This window comes from Nuphar pumila, chromosome 7 (genome assembly GCF_984573655.1).
Source record: "Nuphar pumila chromosome 7, dmNupPumi1.hap1.1, whole genome shotgun sequence".
Taxonomy (NCBI): domain Eukaryota; kingdom Viridiplantae; phylum Streptophyta; class Magnoliopsida; order Nymphaeales; family Nymphaeaceae; genus Nuphar; species Nuphar pumila.
In genome coordinates, this window is record NC_143255.1 from 93,444,742 (window position 1) to 93,464,922 (window position 20,181).

General features: G+C 36.6%; 1 pseudogene across 1 annotated transcript; it reads right to left on the bottom strand.

Annotated features, from left to right (window-relative positions):
- Positions 1-7,360: 7,360 nt before the first annotated feature.
- On the bottom strand, positions 7,361-9,125 carry LOC149832490 (pentatricopeptide repeat-containing protein At5g66520 pseudogene; annotated as a pseudogene). The gene has a single exon (XR_016433108.1). The product of XR_016433108.1 is annotated as a pentatricopeptide repeat-containing protein At5g66520 pseudogene (transcript).
- Between the last annotated feature and the right edge of the window lie 11,056 nt (positions 9,126-20,181).

The window sequence follows — 20,181 nt, forward strand, 5'->3', positions numbered from 1 at the left end:
TTCTTATGAAGTGCTTTCTATCAAAGGTTATCCTTTAAGTATGACTTCTTCTCCTTCGCTTAGAGGTATAACCTGCTCACAATTCTCATCAAATACAATATGTAAAAACTCTTCAATGCAATAAGTTCTTTTATTAAAAACACGATAAGCTTTGCTTTTAGAAGAATATCCAAGAAATATTGCTTTGTCTGATTTTGAATCAAACTTATCAAGATTATTTTTGGTATTTAACAAGAAGCATTTACTACCAAAAAATTTAAAATATGAGATCTTTGGTATACGATCATAATACAATTCAAAACATGTTTTATGTAAAAATAGTCAAATAAGAATGTGGTTTAAAACATAACATGTTATATTTATTGCTTCAACCCAAAAGTATTTTGGTAAATTTTTGTCTTGAAGTATGGTTCTAGTACATTCTTGCAATATTCTATTCTTTCTTTCAACAACTCCATTTTGGGAAGCTGCTCCAGAAAAATAAAAGTTTTGAGATATTCCATGTAAATCACAAAACTTTAGAAAAGATTCATTTTCAAATTTTCCTCCATGATCACTACGAATAGTAATAATAGAGGTAGATTTTTCATTTGTAATTCTTCTACAGAGTTTAGAAAATTCAGAAAAAACATCATTTTTGCTTTTCAGAAAAATCACCCAAGTAAAATGAGAATAATCATCTACTATAACAAAAGCATATATACTATCATTCAAACTTTGAATTCTAGATGGTCCAAATAGATCTAAATGTACAAGTTTGAGAGGACGATTTGTTGAAATGATATCTTTTGCTTTGAAAGAACTCTTGATTTGTTTACCCATTTGGCAAACATTACATAAATGATTTTTTTTATATGATATTTTAGGTAGGCCTCTAACAAGATCATTTTTGGATAACTTAAAAATTAATTTGAAGTTAACATGTCCAAGTCTCTTGTGCCATAACCATTGAATTTCATTTGAAGCAATAAGATATTTTTCATTGAAGGTGAGTAACTCATCAAGATAAAGTTCATATACATTGTTCCTTCTTTTTCCTTTAAAGATGATCTTTTTAGAACAAGAATAAGAAATTAAGCATAAATCAAGTTCAAAAAAAATGAGAAAACCTTTGTCACATAATTGACTAATAGATAATAAATTATGCATTAATCCATCTACTGAAAGAACATTTTCTATCAAGGGAAATTTTGAATTACCAATATTACCAATATCGATTATTTTTTTCTTACTATTATCACCAAAGGTGACAGTTCCTCCATCCTTACTTTGAAGGGTGGAAAATAACTCCAGTCTTCCAGTTATATGTTTGAAACAGTCGTTGTCCCAAGATCTACTTGTTTCTTATTTTGTGTACCTACAACAAAATTGGAAGACAAAGCATTTGACCTCTTTTTATATTCGGGTTCATGAGAGTTAGTCTTAGGAACCCAAATCCATTTGAATTTTGGTTTTCTTTGAGAATAATTACTCTTTCTATCATAAAATGATTTAGCATTTTTAGAATGATAAGATGAATAATCATGTCTAGGCTTATATGCATTGAAAGTACCATGATGTGATATGTTTCTACCATGATATACATGTCTATAAAACTGAGTTCTTTGAACCAATCATTGAGAATTTTGACTTTGATTCTTTACCACATAGTTTGGTCTATTTTGAGTATCAAAGAAACTATATCCCAATCTAGTTTTGTTAACCGAACATCTTTAAGAACCAAGAAGTTTTTCTAGATTTTCTTAACCTTTAGTGAACTTAGTCACTATAGAGAGAAGATCATTAGATTTTTCTTTCAAACTAGATATCTCTTCTTGTAAGACATTGGTTCTAATACCAATTTCTTTTATCTTAGATGCTTGAGAAAAGTTTTCCTTGAGATCTTTCATCTCTTGAAGTAATAAATTGTTCTTAGAGTTAAAAGTCAAATTTTCTGTTTTCAACTCTTTGTTTTTAGAACTTAGACTCTTAAATTTAGCATATAAATCATTAAAAGCTTCTAATAAGTCATCATAATCAAATTGACTTACCGAAACTTCTTGTGCTACAAAGCACATGTTGGCAACTTCTTTATTTGATTCTTCATCGGAAGAAGAGTCACTTTCATCCCAACTTACTTAAAATGCCTTTTTTCTTCTTGAATTGGTCCTTAGGATTGATTTTGAGAAGATGACAATCTCTTTTGATATGTCTAGCATTTTTGCAGTTCAAACACTTGACTTCATCAAGATTTAATGGTTCAATTTTCTTTATTTTTCTTTGGAATCTCTCATTTTTAATAAATCTTTTGAAATGCCAAGTGATAAGGGAAATATCTTCATCTTCATTTGAATCTTCAGAGTTTGAAGTGACTTTGAATGCAAAAGATTTATTCTTTGATTCTTTTTTTTGTCTATCTTGAAGTTGAACTTCATATGCCATCAAATTACCAACTAAATCTTCAAGAGAAAGGGTATTTAAATCATTGGCTTCCTCTATTGTTATGGTCTTTCTCTCTCATTCATGAGTTAAACACCTTAGAACTTTTCTAACTAAATCCACTTGCAAATATTCTTTCCCAGAGGATTTGAAAGTATTAGCAATATCAGTCATTCTAGTTATCATGTCAGAAATTGACTCATTTTTCTTCATTTTAAATAACTCAAATTTATAAACTAAAGAGGCAATTTTAGATTTATTTACCTTGACGTACCTTCATGAGTCACAAGAAGAGTATGCCAAATTTTATTTGCAGTAAAACATTGAGAGATATGATTGAAATCTACTTTGTCAACAACACAATATAGTGAATTCATAGCTTTGGCATTTAGTGAAGCAATCGTCTTTGCTTCATCGGTCCATAGACTGAAATCAGTTGATGGTGCTTGATACTTTTCCGAAATGACTCTCCAAATTTTAAGATCCATGGATTGTAGGAATATCGTCATTCTTACCTTCCAATAACCATAGTTTGTTTCATCAAAGAGGGGAGGACGAACTAAGGAGCATCCTTCTTTGTGCTGAGAAGACGATGTTGTTGTCATGCTAAATGATGGTAAGATCAAAAGATAGCAAACCTTGCTCAGATACCAAATAAGAGTGTTGTAGAATCGATGCAACGAGCACTAGAGGGGGGTGAATAGTGCTTTTAATCTTCGTCTTTAAAATTTGAAGGAATTTGAATACTGCAAAGCAATCACACACAAAGAATACAAAATTTTTATCTTGGTTCGGTCTTCCAGACCTATATCTAGTCTCTAAGCAAAACCCGTTTGAGATTTTCACTATCACACTTGTGTCACCACAAGATCAAACAAACCAAAACTGGTTCCACTTTCAGCAACAACCCTACTGAAAGCAAACTTTTTCTTTAAACCAAGAAGACTCTGTCCTTTTACAATAAAATTGAAATAACCAACTTACAATCAACCTACGAGCCTTTCTTATGAATACAAATGGAGTGAAATAGACTTCTAAGGTTGCTGAAATACTCAACTCACAATTTCACTAACTCACAAAAAGAATTGTAGTGAAAAACTAAAGTGAAAATACTTAGTGAGAAAATGAATACTTGAATGAATAGGAGCGAAAAAATAAAGAATTCAATCTTTCAAATCAATGTAACTCGATTTAATTTGATCATTTTGAGTGTAGATCACACTCTTATTTATAGCTGAGAAGTTTTATACATTGGTGGTACGAAAGGGTGTCAAAATAGTCAGTTTTAAATGGTCAAATCATTTGAAAAACTGAAAAAATGTACCTTTTAAAAGTTTTAGAAAATGACTATATTAGTCAACTAGAATAGTTATTAGTCGACTGAAATCAAATATTAGCAGACTGAAAGCTAAAGTCAGTCGACTACTGTGTCTAGCCAAACAGATTTAAATTTTGGTTTTTGAAACTTAGTCGACTAAAGAAAAGTTAGTCGGCTGATGAAAATCATCAGTAGACTAAAAAAACTTTCAGTCGACTCCTGCTAAATTTTTCAGAAATCGAACATTTTGGCAGGTCGACTAAGAGTCGATTAGTCGACTAATCAGAAAGTTGACATTTTGCTTTGAAAAACTGGCATAAAAAATCAATCGACTAATGAGTCTATTGGTCGATTGATAAACCTGAAAATGTGGGTAAAGAGCTTTCTAAAATGATTTTCGCCAAGGGTTCTTTTAGAAAAGTTTTTCTTAAGTATTTTTAGGTGAAATGCAAGTAAGATATGCAATCAAAGTAAGCTTCTTACAAAAATCTAAGGCTTTTAAGATATTGACATTTGCACACTTGTCTTTATAGATTCTTCAACGAATTCTTCAATTCTTTTCCTCTTTCTTCAATTCTTTTCATCTTTCTTCATTGTCTTAGCTGAAATTCAGTTGTTCATCATCAAAATCTTGTACTTGAATTATCATGTACAACTTCTTTGTCTTAACACTTGTGCTTTTCTTGGCTATTCTGAAACTAAAAAAGGGTTTCGATGTTATGATACTAAGAATGATAAGTTATATGTCTCAAGGAATGTAACATTTTTGGAAAATGATAGTGGTTTTGAAAAGAATGAATCTCATTTAGAAAATGTCGACTATTCCTTTCTTTTTGATCTATTATCTAAAGATGATGATATCTCTAGTGATGATGAATCAACATATAATAGTGACAATGAAGTGGTTGAAATCAACAATAATTCTAACCCTACTACTTCTCAAGAAGAAAATATAACTAGAGACCCTATCACCTATACTCATAGAGATAGACACACCTTTAGAAGTGTTATTGATCAATATAGTGAACCTAGTTAATCTATCTCCTCACATGATTCAAACCCTAGAAGAACCAAAAGAACTAGAAGAACTCCCTCTAGATTTGTTTCCTTTGATTCTTTCTCTCCTAAATATTAGGCTTGCTTATGTGCCATTCACTCATATTTTGAACCAACAAAATTTGAAGATGCCAAACAATGTATTGAATAGAGAGAAACCATGGAGAGTGAATTCAAAGCGCTTAGGAAAACCAACACTTGGGAATTACAAATGCTTTCTAGTGGAAAGAAAACTATAGGATGTCGGCAAGTGTTCAAAGTCAAAACTAAGAGTGATAGATCTCTTGAGAGGTATAAAGCTCGTCTAGTAGCTAAAGGGTATAGTAAAAAATACGGGATTGACTATGAAGAGACATTTGCTCCAGTAGCTCGTATGGTTACTGTTAGATGTCTAATCACCATTGCTTCCATTAAAAAATAGAATATTTACCAAATGAATGTCAAAAAATGTCTTTTTAAATGACGATCTTAATGAAGAAGTCTACATGGATGCTCCATCTGGTATGAAAATTCCTAAAAATAAAGTTCTTCATCTTTGTAAAGCTCTTTATGACTTAAAATAAGCTCCCAAAGCTTGGCACGATAGGTTTAACAATGTAATGACTGAACATGGTTTCTCTTCATGCTATACTGACACTGCATTATTTGTTAAGAAATCTGATACAGGGATTGTTATATTACTGTTATATGTTGATGATATGTTAATGACATGTGAGGATACCAAAGAAATCAAGAACATTAAATCTATCTTGACTTCAAAATTTGAAATATCAGACTTAGGCTTTCTGACATATTTTTTGGGAATTGAGGTTGCCCATTCTCACAAAGGCTATTTTTTGTTTCAAACTAAACTTGCTTGTGAGATTCTTGACAGATTAGAAATCACAGATGACAAGGTTTGTGAAACTCTTGAAATAATGGGTTTGAAGATGAAGATTGATGATGAGATTATTCTAAAAGATCTTACACCTTACAGGCAATTGGTTGGATCTCTAACGTATCTCAGCATTTCTAGGCCTGATATTTCTCATGTAGTTCATGTTGCCAGTCAATTTCAAAATATACATACTACAGTTCATTTGAGTGTCATTCTTCGCATCATCAGATACATAAAGGGTACAATAAACGAGAGAGTATTTCTATATTCTTCTTCTGAATTAAATTTAATTGCTTATACTGACTCTGATTGAGGAGATGACCAAAATAATCGTAACTCCACCACTAGTTTTTGTATTTTTTTAGAGGAATCGTTAATTTTTTGGAGATGCAAGAAGCAACAAAAAGTATCTCTTTCATCCACCGAAGCTGAGTATAGAGTCATGACATCTACCACTATGAAGATTGTTTGGATTCGCAACTTGTTGAAAGACATGAATATTCAAGTTCTAGGGCCCACAAAATTATGTTGTGATAATAAAAGTGCAATCTACATTGTCAAAAATCACACATTTCATGAACTTACAAAGCATATCGAGATGGACTGCTACAATATTTGTGAAGAATATTTAAGAAGAACCATTGATCTTCCTTATGTTACATTATAATACCAACTGACAGACTTCTTCATCAAGGCGCGGTGCTCTCCAAGATTTAACTTCCTTATTGGCAAACTTTTGGTTGTGACACCTTAAGTTTGAGAGGGGGTGTTAAAATGTAGTCTCTTTATATATATATATATATATATATATATATATATATATATATATATATATATATATATATATATATATATCAAACCTGATAAGAGTATTTATGTAAATTCACATATTTTATGCATATTCTCACTTGAGAATATGATTGTACTTTTTCTTTTTCATTTTCTTTCTTTTTTTCTTTTTTTCTTTTTTTGCTTTTTGTTTGATGTGACATGAGGGGGCCCTCAATACACATGTTGGACCCCCCTCCAACGGTTAGATTTCTAACCGTTGGAGGGACTCCAACATATGTATTGGAGCCCCCCCCCCCCCTTCCATGTCTCCAATGCTTATAAATAGGGGTGATCCCCTTTAGTGTTTTTTATGCTTTTGTAAAGCCCCTTTTGAAACTCAATATATTGAAGTTGATATTTTTTATGCCTTTGTGCATGTGTATCCGTGCCTTTGTGCACTTGTGAGAGTTCACCTTTGTGCACACTTCGTGCTTCTAGCATTGTGTTTATACACAAAATCTCTTTTTATAGAGATTTTTACACCACCATCTGCTCTTGGACCCCTGTATCCCAAAGATGAAAGGTGATGCAGCAGCACACTAAAAGTGTGCAATCACATTACATCTGATCCTCCCTAATCATATAGGGTAATAAGTGAGAATGTGGACGGCCAGTATAGATTCAGTTGGATGATTAAGAAAATGCCATATGATACTAGTCGCTGAAGCAAATATATTGGAAGATGTTTAGAAGGTTTGGGTTTCTCTAGAAACAGAAAAAACATCCCACAAAAAATTATGAAGAAAAAAAGATGAAATATGGGCAACCAAGAAAATGTCAAATTTAGAATTTTACAATAATCTCAAGATACCATCGCCACAAAAACAAGATAAACTAAACGAAGCAACAACATCGAGATATTTTATCTTGAAAAATATCAGTGAAAATATTCCAATATTGTTGAAATATTAGAGCTATTCGTGACACAGCATATGCTCTCTCTCTCTCTCTCTCTCATTGCAAGAATATAAATTACAACTTTCCTCATCTTCCTATAAAAAATTCTACATCAACAATGAATTGGTTCATGTCCACAACGTATCCTAGTGACTTCAACTGCTTGTCCATTCCATGCAACAGTGATTCTATCTCCTTCATGAATGCATGGGATTTATCCCCTGCAACAAACTCAATAACTTCACCATCCACTTCAATCAAACTGCATCCTGGTGTCTTCCTGACCTTCTTCTCTTCCATCCCCTTCCTTACTCTGGCCACATCCTCCCACCTCTGAGCAGAAGCATACATGTTAGAGAGAAGAACATGAACGCCACCATGATCAAGTCCCAAGTCACCCAGCTTCCTAGCCATCTCTTCTGCTAGCTCAACATCACCATGCACCTTAGCAGCACCAAGCAGAGCTCCCAAGACGTAAGCATCAGGCTTCACCGGCATCGTCAGGACGAGCTCCTTTGCCTCTTCCAGCATCCCTGCCCGGCCATACAGATTCACCATGCATCCGTAATGCTCAATTCCAGGCACAATGTTAAAAATACGGCTCATGTTCTCGAAACACCGCCGACCATATTCCTCCAGACCAACCTGCCCGCACGCACTCAACACACCTATGAAGGTGATTTCATTCGGCCTCACCTCACTCCCCTGCATCTCCACAAACAGCTCGATCGCGCACTCGCCATGCCCATGCATCGCGAAACCAGATATCATCGACGTCCACGCAAATACATCTCTCTCAGGCATCTGAGCGAAAACTTGGTGGGCAATGTTTATACACCCACACTTTGCATACATGTCGATCAAAGCCGTCCCTAGCGCGCAGTCGAACCCCATCCCCTGCCTACCTACGTAAGAATGGATCCACTTCCCTTGCTCCAACGCTCCCAATTGCGCACAAGCACACAACGCACTGACGATCGCCGCATGGTTCGGCCTCAACCCTGCGAGCTGCATTTCACAGAACATCTCCAGCGCTTCATTCGCCATGCCTCCCTGCGCGTAACAAGCGATCATCGTGCTCCAAGAAACAACATTCTTCTCAGGCATTTTATCAAACAAGAGGCGCGCGGTCTCGATCCGCCCGGCTTTCGCGTAGCCGTTAACAATCGCGGTCCAAGAAACAACGTCTCTCTCAGAGCTTTCATCAAACACTTGGCGGGCGTCGTCCACAAGGCCAAGAACCACGTACGCGTGAATCAAACCGTTCTGCACGAAATCATAAGAAGCCCACCCGAGCTTAACAATCTGACCATGAACGCACTTCCCTTCGAAAACTCCACGAATGCCCACGACCGACCTGAGGAGGAAAGAGAAAGTGTAGTTGTTGGGGCGATCACCACCGTCCATCATCTGCCTGTAGAGGGAGAACGCCAAGTTGGGTCGGTCTTTTTCGAGGCAACCCTTAATGATGGTGTTCCACATGAAGGTGTTGGGGTGGGGGATGCGGCGGAAGAGGGAGAGGGAGTAGTCGAGGTCGCCGGCGGGGGAGGTGGCGGAGAGGGAGATGATCTTGCTGAGGGAGAACTTGTCGGAGGAGCGGCCGCTCGTTATGATGTGGGCGTGAATCTGGTAGAGTTGGCGCATCGATAGGAGGAGACATCCTTCTTCTTCTTCCTGTTGTTGCAGGAGGGAGAGAGTCTTCTTGCTGGCTCGGAGTCTTCTCCTCACTGCATTGGGGAGCATAGATCTGTGGACGCCTTTGTTGTTGTTTGGGTGTTGGGAGAATTGAGCAGTGTCAAGTGACTCCAGTCAATATCGAGAGAAATTACCTGAAAGATAAAAACGGCAATTTCTTGCGATATTTTCAAAATCTCGCTATTTTTTGGTAGAAACATAAATATCGCATTTTAACGACACTATTTAAGTTTTTATCGGCTATTTATCTTAAAAAATCATCTGTTTTTATTTTTAAGTTTTTATGTGTAATTCTTTATAAAAATTATTTTTATATATGTCTAATATATTTTTTACTGCCTATATTTTGCCAAAAAATGCGAGTTTTTTTCGAAAAAGTTATTTTTTCCACAAGATTTTGGCTGCCGATATTTTGCCGGTTTTAACTTTTGTCACTATGGTCATTCTTACAAGTCGGGCAAACGGTTTACAAAGATAAGCCTGAAGGATTACAAAGATAGATGTGTAGCTCTTGATCATAAATATGAGGAAAAACAATTAAAGCATTAAATAATAGTAAAATAGCCTATATTTTTTATTGATATTGTGCCCATATAAATGTAAATATAGTAGTGAAATTGTGACACATGATATTTAAAAATATTTCAATATATATATATTTTTTTTGGGGGTAGGCCAAGGGAAAACCCAGGTAGTAAAACCCTTGAGGTCCCTATGAGGTGGGATCAGGTGCAGTCACAAATAGGGGTGTCGGACCCAACCCTATAGGGTCCCGGTATGGTGACAAATAATAAGACCCGGGTCTGGTCTCGAAGGTCTGATTAAGACATGGACCCAGGTATAGTTTGTCAAATTTTATACCAGACTCGGGCCTGACCCGAGTTCCAATTAAGACCCTTTAATTTTCTATGTAAAAATGATAAAAAATATTATTTTACCAGGTATGGTCCGGGTCTGGTTCATGTAGTTCTTATCAGGTCTGGGCATGATTTCTCTTATAATAGACCCGATTAGACCCAGGTCCAGACCCGATAAGTTTGGTTCCACCTGGGTCCGAACCAAACCCGACCAGTTGATAACCCTAGTCATAAATATAATGCACAAATGATGCAATGCGTGGCATTACATTTTATGTAATATGATTGCACAGCAAAGGACATTCTGTCCTTTTTTTTTTCCTCCTCACATGCCTTCTTCCTTGCTGAGTTTTGAATCATGGTGGTTTCATGTCAGGTGACAAACCACAATCATCTCTAGCCATAAAGGTAGAGCCCCTGTGGGCAATATTTCAATATTTTTGGATGTTGAAAATAATGACTATAATGTCGTATTTTTCACGATATTATCCAAAACACTGCTGATACTTTTGTCATTTATTAACAATACTGAATATGCAAATCAGGATTCAAACTTAATTCAGAATATGGAAGCCTGACAAACAAATTCACAAAAGAGAATTTGGCAACCAGAATAGAATGCGCTTTGTTTGACAAAGCCAAGTTGAATCCAAATCCGAGTTGCAGTCGGTAGTACTGGGTCTATAGGGAAAAGGTGGGAAACAGGGTTTTTTGCACATAAAAAGTGCAAACGAATTAGATTAATCTGAATTGGGGTACAATCGGAGGCCGAGCCAGTAAAGGGTGGAAACAAATGTGGATGCATGCGTGTATGCACACGTGTATATAAAGGTTTATATTTGGTACAATAGATTGTACCTACAATCTAGTTTGAATATCATGATGCAGGTTGTTTTAACGCAATCTAACCTCATAGTTGTGTTAAGTATGCTCGATTTAGTAGGAATCAACTCTGGGATCATGTTTTTTTTGACAAAAAAATATGTTTGCTGTTGATTTTTGAAGCAGCGGAAAAAACTTTGGATTTCAACTATCCAAGTGCCGGTTTTCACTAAACAAAACATGTAGATCACATCTATGGTGTTAGACGTGAGAAAAAATAAATAAATAAGGGGGTTCACCTTATTTGTTAGGTTGGGTCAGGTGCACACTGCCCACCTCCTTTTGGGATTTTCACTATAAAAAAAATGTGGATTAGCGATGGACTTTTTCCGTCGCTAACGTGTTTAGCGACGAATTAGCGACAAAATAGTTCATCGCATAATCCTGATCGCTAAATAGTGACAAAACTGATATGTTTTTATTCCATCGCTAATTAACGACATATCAGTTTTGTCGCAAATTCGTCGCTAAATAAGCGACAAATTTAGTTTTGCTATGGATAATATCCATCACTAATCCGTCACAAAAGTTAAAAAAAAAATTTTAAAAAATTTGAAATATAACACCAACTATTTCAACAGAAGGCAGTGATATTCATGATAAAGTTTTCCATGTCTAATGCTTGTCCATAGATAATTTGACATTGTTATGAAAATGAATCATGAATAGTTTTGTTCTTATAGGATACACAAGAAGAAATGATATTGTAAGCACCGATCTTAGGTTATATTCATTTGCAGTTGTTTCACTAGAGGGTCGGGTCACACCAAAGCCCACTTCAAGTGCATATGCCAAATCAAGTGTCCGGTTAGTAGTGTGTATATCCTGAAACAGAGAAGGCATTTGAGGTAACAATAACTCCCTCACATGCATGCACACATAAGCATAAAAACCTGAAATCGACAAAACAAGCGCAACAAAAAGAAATCTACTCGACTGCTTTTGACTCCAATAGAATAACACGAAAACCAGAAGGAAGCAATGGAGCATCATCAGCAAATAACTCGTCAATAGGAGCAAACACAAGTTGTGCACATGCCCCAACTGCATTCTCATCAACTCCACTGCAAAGCCGCAAACAAAGAACATGAAATCAATTATTTACAAGAAAAAAAATGCACCACCATGCAACATTCTTTTGACAACAATGGAAACACTTGACAGACACCAACCTGTAACAAATACATGTCTCTAGGTAAAGCAACCTGCCCACCAGAAAAACCTCCAAACCTGGAACCAGGAATAGCATAAGGGCTATCCTTGAGAGAGGCAGCAGAGAAAGCATCAACACCACAATCAGCCCACTCTGAACGGTGTTCTCTGAGAAATCGAACAAGCAATGCTGGGGGCACATTCTACACAACATAAATTAAACCCATCAGAGTACGGTAAAAGTAGACCCATATATCTGAAAAATAGAAAGGAAGCCAAGACAGTCAAAGCAACTCTAATAACTTAACCTAACATTGGTATTGCAAGTATCACAACAAAATAATGGAAAGTAGAAGATTAAATAAGCACAAAAGAAAAAACTAAATGCTCAAGTTGAAATTAGATGATCATCTAATTCATATATTAAATGCAGACATAGAAGGCAGACTAAAATAAAATCTGAAGCAACATGGATGCCTTTGCACAAAGGATACCACTACCAGAATTACAGAGTGTCGTGGAAGAATTAAGGTGACCACCCAGAAGTTGGCTAGGAGAAGCATTCACAACAATAGTCACATCCTCCACCCCATCACTACTCATTAAAGACCATCCATCATCAGCAAACTCATTCACAGCATCATTGAATCCTCTACAAACAATTCATTGTAAATGAGGGAGACAATAAACCTAAGAAATCATCAAGAAGACAAACATGAATTCATGTTAAATAGAATGGTTTACCTGCTCAATATTTGACTGAAGGTCCTAAAAACGGCCGACTGACGACCCCCACCAAAAACAATTTCGCCACTTGTCACAAGTGCTACTTGTCTGATGTGACACAGTGCCTGTTAAAAAGAATCCAAGCACATCATTTCTCAGTTGCATAAGATGCAAAAGGAAAAGGGTATTACCAAAAAGGGTGTTTACAGCAAGGGTCATTTTCTGAGCAAGGATTTTAGATGATCCATACAGTGGTCGGTGCTTAAAATGTAGTGAAAATCGATGGTGCCTTCGCAATTACCAATTTATCCAAGAAAAAATGGGATAAGCTATGAAAAATTGCATTTTGGTAAGAAAATAAAGAGCGCAAAAACCAGATCGATGGGGGTGATCGTACAAAGACCACAAAAAACTCATGTTTGGGCAGTACTTGGCGATCGCGGTGGCGAGGGACTTAACGATTCCAGCATTGATGTTGAAGAGATCATCGTGTGTCATCACGGGCTTGCGGGGGACGCCGGTCGGGATGATGACCACATCGGAATCCTCCAATGCTTTCCCTAGTTGATCCTCACCCATGTACCCAATCACCTAAACACATCTTTCTCCCAAAACGTAAGACACCCAAAAAAAATGAGATCTGCAATCTTATCTCAGGAAACACCAAAAAGATCGTGAAGAAAGAAGAGTAGGGGGAAAGGGAAGAAGAGGCCGACGACCTGAGCCCTGGAGTTGATGTCGCTGACATCGACGGCAACGCTGGGGGTTTCGGTGATATCGTAGAGAGCGAGGCTGGAGACAAGGGGGTTGAGCTTCATGAGGAGGGCGAGTGGCTCCCCGATACCTCCCGCCGCCCCCAACACCGCCACCTTTTGCTCGGGGGCGCTCCCCGAGGAGGACAAGCATCAGTGCTGAGCAGAGGAGGAGGCGGGCGACCTCCTCAGAGTCGTCCCGACGGATCAGACAATTGCACCCTTCATCTTTTTTCTTTCACTGTAGAAACCTACACGCCGAGAGAAAATAGGAAAGTGAGTAAGGTTTTTTTATCGAAAAGTAGAATTTCGCACCCTAGATGGGTTGGTTTAAATCGAAAAGTAGCGACGAAATTAGCTACAGAAAAAATCCGTCGTTATTCCGTCGCTAATTAGCGACGGATTCGCGATGAAAAAATTTTGTCGCTCATCCGCCGCTAAGTTGGGACAGAGTTTGCAACAAAAGTTTTTCATCGCAAAGTTCTGTCGCTAATTAATGTTTTTCTTGTATTGGAATTTAGTGACGAAAAAAATTTTGTCGCGAATTAACGACGAAAAACTTTCTGTCGCTAAATTGCAACGGAGTTTGAGACATAATTTTTTCGTCGCGAATCTGTCGTTAATTAGCGATGGATTCGCGATGGAATTTTTTATGTCGGTAATTCTGCAAATATTTCAAATGTTAGTGATAGATAGTTTTTTCTCGTTAATCCATCGTAAATTTTCATCGCTAATTAGCATTTTTCTTGTAGTGTTCAGCTAATATGTGAGCCCTTATTTCTTCATATTTTTTAATTGGAGGACCTCAACATGAGGTATATGCATGTGCCATGTTTTATTGGAAGCCCTCAACATATGAAATATAAGGTTATATATATATATATATATTCATTTGAAGCCTTGAGCGGTGGCCTCAAATATCAATCAGCCCGAGTGACCGCAACTACTGTAGGCAGAACCATCGCAGCTAGGTCTCTGTTCCTGTTCCTGGGAGTGATTTTTTCGCATAAATAAATAAATAAAAAATCATCAAGTTCGTCCAGGTAAAACCCAAGCAAGCAGTACAAATAACTTACAGTCTCATGGCAAAAAAAGACACCCACCCATTTGGACAAACCAGTTGACATTCACGAGTCGTCTTACGAGATCGTAAGTGGAGCCTTCACGAGAGTAGATAAGTTGATCTGCCGAATCAGGGAGGAAAAGCGCTCCAACAATATCCCTACTGTTAATGATGGTGCTCAACCACCACCATAATAGCCGAATGATGCCATCCATACCTTTATGATTGGCCCCCAACACCTGGATAAAATTGGGTCCAATAGACGGTGGGAGATGCTACAGCATTTCTCAATCAAAATTCGACCGAACACCTCTGATGCACTCTCATCCTTCACTGCTAAGAAACTAGCTTCTGTGTGTGAGAGAGAGAGAGAGAGATATGCAACCAACAAATCAAAAATCAAAAGAGATGTAATTGGTAAGTTGATGCAAACCAACCAAATGGAAGCAATCTCGTTCACCATATCACCATCATCATCAATGCAAAAAAAAGCCACGCACTGCATTGCACTACGATTGCAAAAAGTCATCACTTTATTACGATCCTTTTGCCAAAGTCATGGTTCAGCATTGTACATCAGATACGCAACGATCTCAGGTTTCTCAACGGGGAATATTGGTGGACCAACTTTTTTCCTCACATTTCACTAAAAACAGTTAGATCTTTTATGTATGATATATATTTTAAGTTTAATGCATGAATAAAAGAATGCAAAAGAAGGACGAATGAAAAATGTAAGCATGAACTATTAAGTGTAATATGCAAAAATATATACTTTAATTGATATATAAAAATATGCATAAATAACATAGAATGTTTTTATACGAGTCGGCTCCTGATCGGCTCGTCTTATTCTGGGACATGCCAAGCTCAAGCTCTGCTCGACTAAACATGGACACGAGCTAAATCCACTGGTAAATGAGTTGAGCCCCAACAAGCCCTGTTTGGTTAGTTCCACTCGCGTACCAGTGCTATATGGTACGGAATGTTGGGCTGCCAAGAAACATCATATTCAAAAAATGAGTGTAGTTGAGATGTGAATGCTTAGATGGATGTGTAGAAATACAATAAAAGATAAGATTCGGAACAAGGAGATACGCAAGAAGGTAGGCGTTGCACCCATTGAAAATAAGATGAGAGAGAATCGTTTACGGTGGTTTGGACATATTCGGTGAAGGCCTAATGATGCTCCAATTAGAAGGTTGGAGAAATGGAAAAATATAATAGTTAAAAGAGGTCGGGGTAGGCCTAGGAAGACTTGGAGATGATAGGAAAGGATATGAATGCTTTGAACCTCACCGAGGACATGGCATTGGATAGAAGTGATTGGAGGAAAAGGATTCATGTGAAAGACCCAAAATGAATTTCTTTTTGGTTCATATCGCTGACTCCAATTGTTTTGGGATGAAGGCGTAGTTGTTGTTGTATCTCTCTACACTGGTTTCCCTGCTACCAAAGATTACAGCCAAATTTGATTTTGGTGAAATTTTTTGCCATAATTTAGATAAGGAAGCCAATAGCAACAACTATACTCGTTTTTTTTTATAATGATAAGCTTGGGGTTAGGCAGACCCTGACCAGGTAGACACTATATGACTTTGCTAGTCGAGTTTTAATCGAACTAGTATGCCTGATCAAGCTTGGCTCGTTTGCTTACTCGGACGAGTTTGAACTGCATTTAAACGACAAGAGCCCTAGTTAGCTCGGCTCGTTGTGCAGCCCTACTCTTAGCTGCCGAGTTAGAAAACTGTTAGTTTGCAATGTAAAATTACATTTTTATCACGTTTAGCTGCTATTTGCCCTTGATGTACACTCTTTCTCTCTCAGGAGAGTTTTACTGGGCCATCAATAATTTAAAGAAAAAGAAGGTTTAAAACTTTCATTTTCAAGAGGTTACTAGATTTAGGTGAATAAAAAGTAACATAGGTGGTTATTTGAGTAATTTCTGAAAAAGTGAGCCATTCATATCAAATATTTAACACCACAAGCAGGAGGAAAATTTTGCATGTATTGGAGCCAGAATTCGAACCAGAGATCTGTGGGATTTGAGCACAGCGAGCTTCCACTGCGCCACTGTGTTTTATAGTCAATTACACCTTATTTTTTATCAATTTGTTTAATTAGTTTGGCTTCCCTCCCGGAACCGACAGGACATAGGTCTGATCTGGGTCAGCAAACCTCATCCATTCACTACCTGATAGTGTTGTAAATATCTAATTCATGTTACACCACCCCCTAGTAGTTAAATTATCCACCAAGTCGGTAGGGTCCTTTTTTGTTCTGTCCCAACCAAGTAAAGACCTCTGAGAAAGGCTTTTTGTCCCATGGAACCGATCCTACCTATACCCTACAGATCCCCAATGCCCCCTCTTTATCCTACACACAAAGCCAATCATTTCCACAAAATCTCAAATTTTATGCCCAAAAATTCCCTTTGTTGCAACAGAACCATATCTTGAAGGGGAAGTGAAGCCCTAGGAACCCTAACTATCACCCTCTCATAACTTGTCTTTTTGTATCCCTACAAAAGGTTTGTTAGTGACATGCATGAAATCAGAATAAAAAGATGGAATATTTTCTTTGATTTTTTTTTATGCTTTTGACACTATATCTTTCTGAATTTTGGAAAGCGCATGTGTAGTAGAAAAAGGCAGTCTCTCTCTCTCTCTCTCTCTCTCTCTCTCTCTCTCTCTCTCTGGGACCAGGTGTTCACACATTATGGTCCCAGCTTTTTCAAAGTCTAGATACAAGTTCAAAATGGGTACGGGGCCAACAAACATTGGTCAGTATGGAGCAACTACCGGGTCTGGTTAGGGTCAACCCTAATTGACTCATATAATCAAGTCATGTTAGATCTTGAGGTCAGGTATTTATGGGGGTAAAGAAAAAAGTTACGATAGAGAGGAAAAGAGGGGAGTGATGGAATGTCCAGCCCTCTCTCACTCTCTCGCTCACTCCTTCACTCTGTCTTCCCCTCAGCATCAACCCATTTTTTTTTGTATTAAAACTTTCAGATCTTTGGAGGGACGGTACTACTCACCTTTCCAGCCATAGTTGGTGCAGTTGATAAAGTCAGCCAGCTAAAGAATTCAGTTGGTAGAGATTTTTGGAGACACCCAGCCTAAGGGTGAAGCCTAGTTGACCTGGGTAAGTCGGCTCTTCCGTCTTTATTTTTTCTTGTATTTTTTTCATTCTTAGGTGATGATTTTTTCAAAAAAAATTGTCTTTTTTTTATTGTGTTTTTATTCTAGACGATTTTAAGGAGAAAAACTGTCGGAGAGTCACACTAGAAGGTGTGTTTAGTAACGCCTAGGGATTATACTTGTCAGACTTTGTGAATCAAGGTAGGTGCCAACCCCTTCTATGCGGTAGTAGCATGTGTTAGGCCTGTTGTGAGTTAGGCTTTGTAAAAAGAAAAAAAGATTTCAATCACTGTAAAATCTGTGATTTTCTCTAGCTTTGTAGACTGGATAAAATTTTGTCTTGATGAAATGTTATGCTAGATAATCAAGGAAAAAAATGTGCAATATACATAACTATGTATATATAATTTTTTATTTTTGGCTTAGTTTCGCAATACTTGTTTGATTTGGACTAACTAAAGTTGGGTTAATTAAGGAGGAAGGAAACTTCACATTGTAGAAAATACTTTTAGAAGTGTTTTTGTGTAGGTCAAACTATAAACCTTAAAACTAAAATCAAAATAATATAATTTTTTATTTGTATTATTTTATAAATGTGTTGGTGTAACTTAAAATTTCATCTAGAAAGACCCACTGTCGATATTTTGGTCATAACTCTGTCTTCTGAAGTAAAAAATTTTTGTGGTTTAGCTCATTGAAAAGCTATCAAACTCTTTGATAATCTTTTTGTTTTACGCTTTTCCAAATTTTAGATTTATCACTGTAAAAAATATACTGGAACAGAGAGGACAACCACTCAGGTTACTGTCCAGGGTTATGTCAGTTCATCCCACCATTTAGTCTGTATCTGGGTCTTCCAAACTCAAAAAATTCTGATTTTTATTGTGTTAGATCGAGAACAGATAGGACAACAACATGGGTGACTGTTTAGGTCCGTATCAGTCTAGCCCACTGTTTAGTCTGTTTCTGAGTCATCCATACTCGGAAAATCTTAATTTTTATTTTGTTGGACCGCTAACAAGTATATCTACAATTTTTATATTCTGCCTAACGACAGAAACAATAAACTTCAACCTTATTTGAGATTGTCTTTAATTGATCTATCCCAAGTAGGGAAAACCCAAGTCCATAACCAGTTTTCTGGTCTGAACCATAATTCGACAATCAGTGGTCAAAAAAATTAAAATTTTAGCTCGATACAAAAGTGAAAAAACTATCTACACTTTATATGTTGATCCCATTTACAAAATAGGCCTGCTGCTAATTCAAAATACAGAAAGACTGTACTGCCAATCATAGTTATAAAAAGAAGCGTTCTTGCTTTTGTGCCCTACATGCAGATAAAAATAATTGTTTGGCATGGTTGAATAATTCTGTCATGTTGCACTTGGAATGAATATTTTTCATGCCCGATTTCCATATATTTCATGCGTATAAAAAAATAAAAAGAATTATATATATATAATAATGATAACAAAAAAAAAAGTTAGCTTGAAAAAAAAGGTGAATTAGGTATGTTTCGAATAATCTATCTAGATACAAATAAGTAAATCTAGAGATGAACATGCATTTAACCCTTAAGGCTATTAAAAAATAATAATATTAAAGCAATATATATATATATATAATATTATATAAATAAATAGTAGAAAAAAAGAAAAAAAGAAGAAGAGAGGAAAGATAGAAAACTAAAAACTATATTTTTAGTTGTTCTAAAGCCTTGAATAATGAATTAGACTTAGAAATAAAGAAAATATTTAAAATAAAGAAGAAAGAACAATTAACCTGTACAAGGGCCTGGGTGTTGTGTATGAGATTTGGAATTCGTAAATTGTGAATTTATGAATATCCTCAATTTTTTTTTATTTTTTTAGGTATGAACTTTGGGAAATGAATTTTCCAAGTGAGAGTTTACTCGCTAGGTACAGTAATAACTTATTTAGAGTTCAACGAGATGTTTGCACTATCTCAAGAAAAATGATATTGTAAAAATAAATTTTAGTGTGTCTTATTTGGCAAGGCCATAAGTACCTAAAGGGTACTTGAGAGATTAAGAATTGATAATGAATCAGAAATTAAAATAAACATGATACACATGTTTTGGTTATGCCCTGAAAGATGGGGTAACTTGTCACCTTGAGTGACTTTTCACTTGCCTTGAGAGTGAGCTTGCACTCAACCCCGTGAGATTGTGCCGAGTTGCTGACAGACTCTTTCTCAGCTGACGGTGGCATGTCACTTTTGTGGGCCTCGCTTTGGTCACTAGGGTGGACCAGTCCCTGACCACGGTGGCTTAGGGGACAAGATTTTTTTTTGTGTGGGTCTAGCTATGTACGCTAGCGGTAGTGCACTACAACTATTTTCTAAGGTAAGAAACTCCTTGACGAAGGATTTTGTACATTGGTGTTGGCGGCCTCTGTTTTTGTGGGGTTTAAAATAAAATATTAAATCACTCATGAATGCACACATCCATATCGACCGACAAGCCTATAGCGACCCGAGGCAGTGGTGTCC